Below are 12,809 nucleotides of genomic sequence, written 5' to 3'. Positions count from 1 at the left end.
ACAACTGGGGAGATGATCCAGTTAACAGCATACCAGAGAGATTACAACGTACAACTCATAATCTAGTGTCTCAATACTTAGCATGCTTCTAACTCATTCTTCACACATTTTCCTATAAAATATTGACTATTATAAAACCCAACTTGCAATGAAAAACCTTTTAAAAGTATCCAAGTTATATACTTTAGGGTAGAATATCAGATGGGTTTAAGCCCTTAGCTCAATTAAAAGATTCCTGTTGCCGCCTTAAGGTAGAAATTTAGAACCAAGCTTACTCACTGCACAAAGAAGAAGAATCAATACTTTCCTGATTAATAAAAAACACTAAATACAAAGATCCACTAAACAATTCCATGATATCAACTGGTGAACACACACTACTGTTAAGTACATTCACTTGTATACCTTCACTTTGTGAGTTTATTTCTATATCCTTATCCAAGCCCACATTGTTTACAAAAACAGCAAATTGCATGTTAAGAGATAATATGAAGATGACAAAATTTATCAGAAACTTGTCATGGTTACTGGTTCATATTTGCCAACTGTCCATAAAGTCTAATGCACCTCTTACCAGGTAATTATTGTTTCTGCATTTCACAATCATTGACTCCCACAAACTTACAAGGATTTGTTGTAACCATACACCATGGGGACAGTGGATGCATCACACTTGGAAGCCTATGGAATCCAATTGGCCAAAAATAGTTAGCTTTCCACTAAATACAAATGAAATAAGTCCCCTCTAATTTGGACACCTTAACAGTCATATTTAGCCTGTCTTTACATTCAATTTTGAGGAACCATGGTCTTAATAGGTTACAGCTGGAATGACTCACCCTTTTTTCTTTTTTAACAAATGAAGGAAAATTTATGATTCTCTCCCTCTTTTTTTTTTTTTTCTTGGGGAGTCTCAAGGGAGTTTGGTAGCATTTTAAACAAGTAGAGCACCAAAAAATTTTCGGACTAGGCTAGGAGTACAAATCGTTAATGGGGTTAAGAAAAAGGGAAATCATAGAGTCACCCACGTATAAAACAAAATGTTACTATTTTTTTAGTTGTTTGATTTAAGCGGACGGCTAGGATAACTTTTGGGACAATGTCACACCTGAACACTGTTTCATTTTTAAAATTTCTAAATAAAGCATCTTTTCATTAAATTTGGGGCATGCCGCACCTACCTAAACTTTAAAATTATTTTTAATAAAGAATAAAATGACCACATTATCCCTGCAGTTGCAAGCTATTTTGAACTATTCTTTTTATTGAAATTAGGCACGTCCAAATTTCATGTCAAAATGATTTGTAAAATAAAAATTTAAAATTTGATACTTTTAGATATCCAATCCAAATCAATCTAACTCGCGACATTATGATTAAAGTTATTGTAACTGTCCATTTAGATTGGATAATAAGAATAGTAGTCACATATATTTTATATGCGGGGAGTGCAGCATGTAAATATTTTCCAAAAAAAAAGCAACACTTTCATTTGTGGGTGAAATATAGGTAAAAATTTCTTTTAAAAAAAAGGCGATATTTTTGAAAATATGTGCACTCAAACAGGGGCCATGATACTCATAAATATCTTTAAATTTATGTAGGAGACAACATAAGGAATAATCCTTAAAGGAAAGTGGTCACTGGACCTTCCTCGGGCTCTGTTTGGCCTAGCCTTGGCCCGGCCTTCCGAACACATTATATTTGCCCATGCCAACTTTTTCAGGTAAGGATCACCTAATCCATTGTCAACCCTAAATGTAGATTTTATTTCAGGTTGGGCCATAAAAATTGTAGGTTTTATTTCTTTTAATCCCCTGAACTATTTTAAACCTGTATTTTTTAGGCTAAACAAATCTAAAAAGACATGTATTTTTTAAAAACCATCCTACCAAAGTTCTTTCTCTCTCTCCCCGTGCCCCTTCTCTCTCTGTCTTTCCCATCTCTAACGTCTCTCTCTTTCTTGTTCTCTCTTCATGTTTCCCATCTCTCTCCCCTTACTTTCTCTCCTTTCAAATACATAGTAAGTATATGGAGAGAAAGAGTGGTGTTTGGATAAACACAAGAAGAGAGAAAGGTGTTTGATGGTGAGAGGTTACCAGGAAGAAAGAAAGAGAGAAGTGTTTTGATAAACAAAAGAGGATAAACACTGGAGGAGAGCGATGTTTGGTGGTGAGAGGTTATCGGGAGGAGAGAGAGAGGTGTTTGGATAAACACAGGTAGAGAGAGAGGTGTTTGGACATGGGAGAGAGAGTGTAAAACAAGCAGCAAGAGAGAGAAAGAGAGAAGTTTTGGGTATAAAAATGAAGAGAGATAAGGGATTGGGTTAGGAAGAGAATATCCTTCTCATATTTGTTTAGGTTAACAAATAGGTTTAAAGTGGCCAGCGGTTAAAAGATGTTTTTTTGAAACATTGGGTTTATTAAAAAATAAAATTTAAAAATAAGAGATATGGAGATATTTTCCCTATTTTTTTTATGAAATTGATTTTTTTACGATATTTAAAAATTGGTGCACGAGAAGCATCTCTTTCCTTTCCCGAAATTTCTCTCTATCTCAATCCTCTCTCTTTTTCTAAAATTCAAGCTTCAAAGCCTCAGTTCCCTCCAAGCCCTCTCCCCTTACAAGTTCAAGGACCACTCATCATGAAGCCACTCATTTTCTACTGGAAAATCACAACTTTAAGCCATATGGATAGTATAGCGTCCACATGTTGTGGACACTTAAAGGGTGCACAAGCCCTTCAAGGGTTTGGATTGAACCTAGTATCATCCAATGGCTAAAAAAGAGTTTCACATTTTGTTTTTATTTTTATTTAGAATAATGTTTATCTAGAATTTGGCGTATAGATATGTTTTTATATTACACATAAAATAAGAAGCATACAAAAATATTTTGAACAAAAAAATTAACCAGAATACCCCTAAAGTTATTTAAGGATATTTTGGTTAACTTTTTGTTTGAAATATGTTTTATTATTTTTATTTGGTTCATTATATAAAAATACATTTATAACCTAATATTCAAATAAATATTATTTTTAAATAAAATATAAAAATAGAATAGAAAACTCTTTTCTGCCCACCAGATGTGGCCATATTTAATCTAAGCCATTGAAAGGATGCTTATGCATATTTTTGGTCATTTTTTCCCTCTTTTTGGTTGCCAGATTCTAGCCATTAGATCTAGGGGAGGCAATGGACCCGGACCCGACCCATACCTGCCAGGTATACCCGACACAGGTCCGGGTATGGGTTTAAGTTTTGGACCCATGGTTAGGGTCCGAGTTCAATAAAGCATATCCGGATAGTCTCGGGTTTGGATACGGGTCCTGCTATACCCGACCCAGTAGGTACTTGGATCCAAATTTTTAGTTTACCCAAAGGCCAAAGCCCCAGCCATAAAATCGTTTCAATACTTTTGGTCTTCCCTTGGTTCCCCAAACAGGCAAACCCCATCGCTATCCTCCCTCTCTGTAATTCTCCCTCTCTCAATTTCTTGGAGACATAGCTCTCTCTAGATCTCGAATATCTCTCTCTAATCGCCCACCCTTCGAAAATTATTTCTCTGCTTTTCACCATTGTATGCTACAAAAAAGAAAGCTCATAGTGAGGGTGGCAATGGACTTGATAGGTACGGGTATGGGTCCAACTTTTAAACCCAACGAGTTGGGTCCATATCTAAAACCTGGACTCAAATACATACGGATCTAGACTCAGGTCCAGGTCCAGCCGGACCCGACCCATTGCCACCCCTATTTAGATCGAACTGTGGACCTCTCATAAATTCTTTCCTTCTCCTTTCACTATCAAAAGCTACATAAAACCACTTGTCTTAGTACCCCATTTATCCTAATTCCTCACACGATGAAAACTTAACCAACACAGTTTACTAGCCTAGAAAAACAAGGTTGTTTAGGCCAAAAAACTGGTGGTTTCTGGTGAGTTCTTTCCATTATGGTCTTAAATGGAAAGCCCACTACAGAAAGAGGATGGGACCATAAAAAACCCAGGAGCCTATTGGACAAAACCCCACTTCAAATGTCCAAAGACTGGTTTGAAACAAATTTAGTTGAAATCAAAATAACAAATTTACTTGAAATCAAAATTGTATATCTCAAGGAATCAGACTTTGTAATGCTTACTAGAGGCCTTTTAGGGATAGAGAGCGAGAGAAAATAAGAAAATTCTAGCCACAAAAAAGCAAAACTTGAGAGTATATAAAGGACCTTGAGTGTGTGGACACATGTGTGATACATGGTAGTCATGTGGTCTTGTGAGTTGGCCGCTTGATATATGCACGACCTAATGGCGCATCCACAAGGCATTCTTTCCCATTTCTTCCAATAATATAAAAGAAGAGAGGATTCATCCTCATACACAAGTAAAAACATCATATATGGATGCATCATTGGCGTAACATAGAAGGATGCATTCTTCTCTATCTTGTTTTGCCTCCCTCTTTGATATTGATTGTGTTAGTCCCCCCTCACCAAAAACAAAGGTTTTAAAGTTTTTGTTTGTATATTTTCCCTTTCTTAGTAGGATTTTACATGTAATTTTTCTTTAACAATATTAAGTTCTTAACCAAAATTCCATATGTAACTAACTAAGAAAGACCCTAATTCTTTGTTATGATTTGTGTTGATGGTCCAGAATCCCTAAAAGCCTTGCCTCCTTTATTTGAGATCCTATAAATGATATTGTACGTAACTAACTAAGAAATGATATTTGAGATCCATATGTAACTAACTAAGAAAAAAATTTATTGTCTTGAATTTCCCTTTGAAAATCAAGGAATTAAAAAATCTTTGATTTGTTTTCGTTCATTGTATGTTTTAGCTTCTTGTGTGTATTTCTATTATGATGTTTTAATCAACCAGGACCTAGATTTTTTGGTCACTCAAATATCTGATGATAGATGATTTAGTAGTGATAATAGATGATTTAGTGGTTGATATTTCTTAATTTTATTTATTTATAATGGGAACTTACATTTTAAAGAATATTTGAAAAATTTATCCATCTTTTGTATTATTATTTTTTCGCTATTATTATCACTATCATTCATTTTGACAGCATAGGGAAAAAATGATAGTTTCTGTATGTATTACTTTACTGTATAAATTTGGATGGTTTCATTTCTAAAAAGATTGTGTCTTATTTTTTGGTTTTGTTTGTAGTCTTTAAATTCATTTAGTTATTGTGTATTATGTTTTTGAATGGAGCTAATGTAGGTGCATCTTTATACAAAGTGAAAATGATTAATTGTTTTCTTTCTTTTCAAAAACTTATTTTTTTCCATGTGTTTTATAGGGTTTCTTATTGTCTTTCAATATGTAAGAGATGTGATGAGCTTGTGATGACTTTTTACTAGACCATATGACTAACAAACATGACTACTAACAAGTATTTTCCAAGATGAGGATTGGATGTGTATTTGTTGTCAATTAATGATTCCAAAATTATATCTTAACAATAGCATAAATGTACCTGCATATATTTTATGTTATCATCAATAGCATCATCTATGAGTTCTTTTTAATAATTTTCTAATATTTTGTGTTAATTTTTTTAAAATTCAATGATATTGTTTACTTTGAAATAACCATTAAATAATATTAATAGTGCTATAGAGTAATAATAGAATTCTAAAGAGTGATAAGAATGATGATAACGATTGTTGTAATAACAGAAAAGTATTTAGCTTCAGGGTTTCCTAAATAATTATATGATCTAAAGTATGTACATGAATCTTCTAATTATTTTTCCTTTCATGTAATGGATTTATAAAATAAAATGCATGTGAACTTGGATATGAGGTGTACGATTAACTTGGAGATGGGAAGTAATTTAGTTGGTAGTGGGATAGAGACAAGTACGAAGGTAGAAACTCCTCCTATTGATGATTACCCAACAGAGTTGGACTATGATAATTTCGGTTGTTAAAATGAAATGAAGGATATTTATTGATTTGGACAGTGATAATAGTAGCAAGTTTGATGTAGGTTAGGATATAGATGATACAAGTGAGACTAACATGGATGAGCCTCTAGGTTTTGAATTTAGTGATGATGTGCCAAAAGAAGGTATGCAATTTGAATTCCATGAAGCTGTATTTGATTTCTATAACAAATATGAAAAAACAAGAAAAAAAAGAAAGGGATTTTAGTGTTAGGTGTTCTTCGACTTGTCGATCAAGAAAAGACGGGTCACTCATTGCTCATGAGTATGTATGTTCAAAAGAAGGTTATCACCATAAGAAATATGAGGGGAATTAGTCATGACCCCAAACAAGGATAATGTGTAAAGCCTTATTAAGAATAAAAAAAAATAAAGATGGAAGCACAATAAAACACATTCTCATGCCTTAACTTCACTATCCAAAATCCATCTGCTTCGATCACATTGCCAATTCCATAGCAACACAAGACATATAATCTACATGTATAACTCATGTGGATTAATTGAACCAAAGATAACAAAAGTGTTGAGTACTCATGCTGGAGGCCCAAGAAGTCTCCCTTTTATAGAAGTAGACCGCAAAAATGATATCTAGAAAAATCAGAAAGAAAATCAAAGTTGATAGGAGCAGATGCAAAGGGGTTGATGAGGTTCTTTGCTACTAAGAATGCTACAAACTCATCATTTGCATACATAATGTAAGTTGATGAAAGAGGGCACCTAACCAATGTATTATGGATTGATGTGAAATCGAGGATCGCTTATGAGTTTTTTGGGGATGTCATTATATTCGATACTGCATACAAAAATAATGTTTATCGGATATCATGTGCCCCAATTTTAGGAGTGAACCACCACATGAAGACTATAGTATTAGAATGTGCTTTGCCCATAAAGAGGATGAAGAATCTTTTACATGGCTATTTACAAAGTGGCTTGAGGTGATGAATGAACGCCAACTCAAGTCAATCGTCACAGACCAAGACAAAGCAATGACCCTCGCAATGAAAAATATGTTCCCAGAGTCTCAACATCGCTTGTATAGATGACATATTAAATAAAATTTTGAGCAAAAAATAGCACAAGTTGAGCACAAACATCCATCCTTTCATGTGGAATTCTATAAATGTATTGACCACTGCACCACCATAAAGGAATTTGAAGGCACATGGCCACCAATGACACAAAAATATGATTTAAAGAATAATGAATGGTTGCGGTCTTTATATGAAATATGATATCACTGAGTATATGTATATTTACAAGATTGCTTCTTTGGTGACAATAGAAAAAGTGGAAAAAGTGAAGCTAAGTATAAGGAAATCAAGGCATATGTAAATTCACATACTAACTCGACTATCTTTATAGGCAAACTACAAGAATTAAGTGACAAAAAGTTTTACGATGAAAACGTTGCAGACTTTAAATCTCATAACAATGCACTAGTTATTGCCTCTCGCATAGAGAAGTAGATGACTGAAATTTATACCCCAAGCATATTTTCAAACTTCTTTGAGCTTGAGTCAGTGCAAGCCATGAATTTTACTTGTAAAGTACAAGAGGAAGAAATGGTGATATGCATATTTAGTTTGAAAGAATATGGGGTGTGTTGCATAGCTCAGATGGTCACATTCAGAAACATCAAGGAGAAAGCAACATGTAGTTGTCATATATATGAGCGAATGTGTATTCATTACAGTCATATACTCAATGTTTTTTTTTCAAAAATATTCTAGAGTTACCCCAATACTATATAATGAAGAGATGGACAAAAATTGTGACAAAGGGGATTGCTCTCAATAGTCATGGAGTTCAAGTATAAGCCAATTGTCAGGATGCTTATTCTACATGTTCCAATGACCTATTTCAACGGTGCAACATTCTATCAATAAATGGTGCAATGAGCGTGGGTGTGTATGAGTATGCAAAGATGGTCATATATGAGGCATGCAACCAGGTTGGCAGTGGAATTGATATGAAAAAAGGTTATGTAAAACCCATGGCAGCCCTACATACACGTGATCCCAAGTTGAATAGTTATAAAAAGAAGGGAATTAATTTCATATCTAAACTAGTGTTCAAACACTCCGCATGTCCAAATCGAACCTGCTGGAATCAAAATGCATATATATATAAAAAAAACAAAGATGTAAGAAACCCAAATCTATACAAGAAACCAGTCAATGCCTCCGCCTTAAAAATATTTTTGGCAAGCTAAGTAGACCCTTCCCCTTCTCATTGGGTTCTCAGCAGGTCTTCCCTCCTGATCAACCAGAGGGACCCTTGTATCTCCCCCTCGTCGTGGTCAAAAATTCCACGTTGGTTCCTCACGCACAACTAGCATTAATATTGGTTGGGTAGATTGTGAGGACAGTACAGTAATGTGCACCTGACACCAGCCTTCTCTTTTTTTCATTCTCCTCTCATTGTCCTCCTCGCTTTCACTCACCTCCTGTCCTCCATTTCCATCCTTACCATCCTCTTCGATTTCACTATCCTTTTCTCCTCCATTACACTCGTCACCATCGTCACTCTCACACTCTGCTCCATCTTCGGACCCTACCAGTATGTTCTTCAGCAACAAATCATGGGCTGTGAGTACATGTTATCAGGATTTCTCTGCAAATACTTCACCCAAGAGTGCGGGTTCTAGCCTCCATATATAGGTATGATGCTGTATCTACAATAATAGTTACACAATTACAAGACAAATGTGGATTCAAAAAAAACTAATTGAATACATATCAAAACATAATTAGATAATTAATTAAGTAGTTTATTCATCTTTCCTCATCATCATCGCCTGTAGGGAATTGTTTAGGTGATCGTGACTCGAGTGCGAACAGGTGGGGTATATCAATATACTTGTGCATAAAACGACTGTGCGACACGATGTGCTCTTCCATAGGCATCTCACCATTCAACAATATGACCTTGTCATTCATGCCAATCACTTATCTCCATGCTCAACTCATCTATCCAAATTGTGGGGTGTCTACGTACAATCTCCCTCCTATCCCACTTCAGAGGTGCAATAGGAATCCCTTACGCATTCCCAAATTGTTGAAGCACATAATCGGGCATATAATACTCCACAATATTGAAACATTGGGTATGTCCAACACAACGCGGTTTCCTTACTAACAAGGTCTAATGTGCTATAATCCTCTATCCTCGGGCCTCTTCATATGGTTCGCAAATCACCTTATAAAATAAAACATGACACAATAAACAAATATAAATACGTGATTAATGAGTAAATTACAAATATACAAGTAAACATATACCCCACTAATCAATGCTAGTATGAGGCTTTCGAGCACTTTGTATGGGTCTTTGTGGCATGCTTGTTTAATCCACATGGAAGTTCTAGGCATTAATAGATTGATTTGCATGGATTTCGGACGTAGAGCTATAAAATGCTCACAGAGCCAACATTGCACCAAGATATGCAAAAAAACAATTAGAAGCCTAAGGAAAAAAATGGTTAAACTCTATATTAATGTTCTGAGACACAACCAAGGCCACTCAGAATCGGCCGAGTAACTCTTCCTCGCCCTAGGGGTGAGGTGAGTTCTTGTCGTGTACAGTTTACAGGAAGTTTTTATACGTTATATATATTACATGTCTATTTCCATATCAAAAGTGGCAAAAATGCCTTTTGGATATTGCTCATGAACCTTGAACCATACAACAAGGATTCCAATCCTTGCAAGCTTTGTTTTTTTGATGTTTTCAAAAAGCAAAATAAAAGAGACATGTAGAAACAATAAATAAAAAGAGACAAAATTTGACTATTTTAAAAAGTAAAATAAAAGAGACGCGTTAAAACTTGACGCTTTGAAAAAATAAAATAAAAAGAGACGTGTTAAAAAAGCAAAATCCCGCATCCTTATTTTTTTTGACATGTTAATAGAGCTTAAAAAGAATGGGTTCGATGGGAATCAAACCCGTGTTAATAAAACTTAAAAATAATGGATTGATGGGGAATCGAACCCAAGTTCCCTCATGGAGGGCTAAAAAAAATGGCTAGTCTATCCACTACACCACCTAACTGTTAATATTAAATATAGATGGATTATTTATATCATTTTTATTTTCTTTTTTTTTAAAAAAAAGACGGAACTCAGACGAGTTACTCGGACTCACTTGAGTAAATCGCCTTGGCCAGGGCCCGAGTACCTTAGCCGAGTCGATTTTTTTAACCTTGCTCTATGTATATAACAAATTACTTGAAGCAAGGTTGCTGACCCATTGAAATGGCACCTCGTCCCTATTTGCGACCTTAGATAAAGACTGATATAGAAAAGCAAGGGTTGTGACATCCCATGCGTACTTCCAAGCCTCTATCAAAGTTTTGAAATAACTGTATGTATATTGCAAGCGTTGATCCTTGAGATGAGTAAGCGAATATAGTTTTGCTGACTAAGTAAAGAAGATAGGCACAATTATATTGCACCGATGGCAACTTTGTATGCTTTTTTATTAGTTTCCTGCACCTCTTCTTTAACCAAGTATGCTTAATTCTAATCAACTTTTTATCTGTAGGGTAATCTCCCATATACTCATAGATGAAGTCCTTGTAGTTTTCAGGCCAAACACCCGTTACAGGCTCATCTGTCACAGGTATATGTAATATTTGCCATACATCATATAGAGTTGGAGCCACCTCTCCAACATATAAGCGTGCGGTATTTATCTCCTTACACCATCTGTCTATGAAGGCCATCATTTGGATGCAATCGATACTGAAGACTTCAATGTCCATCAATGAGCCTAGTCTGGTATTTCGAATTAATTCTTCCTGTCGTCGATGAAGGTTCCATAATGATAGGGCTTTAGTTGATTCATTGATACAAATCATCCTTCTCTGAAGAAGTCATCATTGTAAACAATGTAAGAACATAAAAAATAGTAAATTTAATAATATGATACAAATCTCAAATATATAAAGCAGAAACTAAAACAATTTGATGGTACTAAGAATGCATCATACCATCCATGGACGAGGTAGACGAATCATCTGGTCCTCCTGCATGGATTGTGCCTTATATTGCTAGATCTAACATTTATATAAAGTAGAGGATAAAATATCTATATAGAATTATAAAACATTGAAGTATTGTACTATACTAAGGTTCGACAATGGCAGTCATCCACAAATAATGTTAGTATTTTACGAATAAATTTATCCAAATGTTTCTAAATATACCATCAATCTAGCTAAAAAACAAAGTGAAAAGACATGCATCACTTCCTTTAAACTACTATTGTGGCCAATTGCTGAGCAGAGAATCTAACACCCCTATTGTCAATAAGAATACTTTTTTCTAAATTAACGTACTTGAGGATACATAGTTTAAAACGTATATTTCGAAGCAATGAATTCCAAAGACGTAAGCAAGTCACACAGTTTCTGTCCTACCAATTAATAGTGAAATTCAAAAGATTTAAGATCCTCGTATGCTCCAGATTACATAAAAGCATGAATTGTGGGCGCTTACCTTTTCATATTTTATGATTATTGTCGTTAGTTCATTCTTGAATTGCAAGAGTGCAATTATATGGAAATCTAGGTTTGGCTCCAAACCTCAAGAACGAGTATATGCATCTAACAAGATGTTAACATTGGACCCAATAAAATGCACTTTTGTGACAAAACACAAAAACATTGTATCATCCTCATGCTACAAAATTTGCAACTAAAAAGTATAAACGTCACTGGCAAAGTTTATTGGTAGCTAAAGCACACACATACATGCATACAAGTTTATATCTCTATGAGTTATGGACAAATAATGTGGTAAACCAAAGGAGTAGCAGAAATCAGGTCATTGACTCTAATCAGTGTCATGTAAATAACTTATCAAAAGGGAATTTTAAGTTGTGTAAGTACCAACATCCCTCGGCCGCTGATTACTGTGAACATATATAGCAACATGCACCCTTCATCATAACCAAATATTGCATTGACACAATGCACAGTTGTATACTAAAATGTGTATGGAAACTGTATCTCACGGATTTAGCAACTACTAATTATTTATTGCAGTTACATACAGTTCTTTCTGTATAAATTCACCATTGTAACATCAATTTTATACATAAAGAGAAACAATATTCTCACATGGCATTAGAGCCAAGTTATGATTTGGTGATCCGTATCTCAAGCATTGTGCCTTTGCTTCCAGCTACTCTGATCTGTGTGCTTTGATCATGGTCTTCGTCAATCTGGTTGCATTGCCATGTTCATTTGACGTTGAAACACTAGGTCTGTCCTTCATTCTCTTACTTCTCTAGTATGTGATTTAGTTTGTTAGAGAGAGGATAAGAGTTTTGACTTGCAAAAACGGGTTCTTGTTTTTTGAATGATATGCTCTTTGAGTTATTGTTCTGATCTGCCCTCTGTGATATTGTTTTGATTTGCCCTATGATTTTTGTTCGGGTGAGGTTTGAATGTCCTGCCCTCTGAGATATTGTTTCGATTTGACATCTGATATATTGTTCTGATCTACCCTTTAAGATATTACTTTGCATCTCTCTGATTTTTCTAACGCCGTTTGATTTTTCTTCACATCTCTCTCTAATGCGCCTTGATTTTTCTTCTCATCTCTCTCTAATGCCCAATGGTTTTTCCATCGTCACAACCTGTGTTTCCGGTAGGCTGTAAAAGCTGAGGGCCTTCTGTTGATATTCTGTTCGAATAGAGCTTTCTCTACCTAATTGGATGACTTTTATCCTTTTGGAGTTTTCTCTCTCCTCTAATTTTCTTATTTTGACTTTTCAACATTGAGATTTCCAGCTCATTTCCCGCTCCTTTTTCCCACGACGTGATCCTTTTAAATA

This window comes from Amborella trichopoda, chromosome 6, assembly GCF_054954075.1.
Source record: "Amborella trichopoda isolate Santa Cruz 75 chromosome 6, AtrichopodaSantaCruz75HAP2 v2.0, whole genome shotgun sequence".
Taxonomy (NCBI): domain Eukaryota; kingdom Viridiplantae; phylum Streptophyta; class Magnoliopsida; order Amborellales; family Amborellaceae; genus Amborella; species Amborella trichopoda.
The sequence above is the reverse complement of the archived record's forward strand: the minus strand, read 5'-3'. Positions refer to the sequence as shown.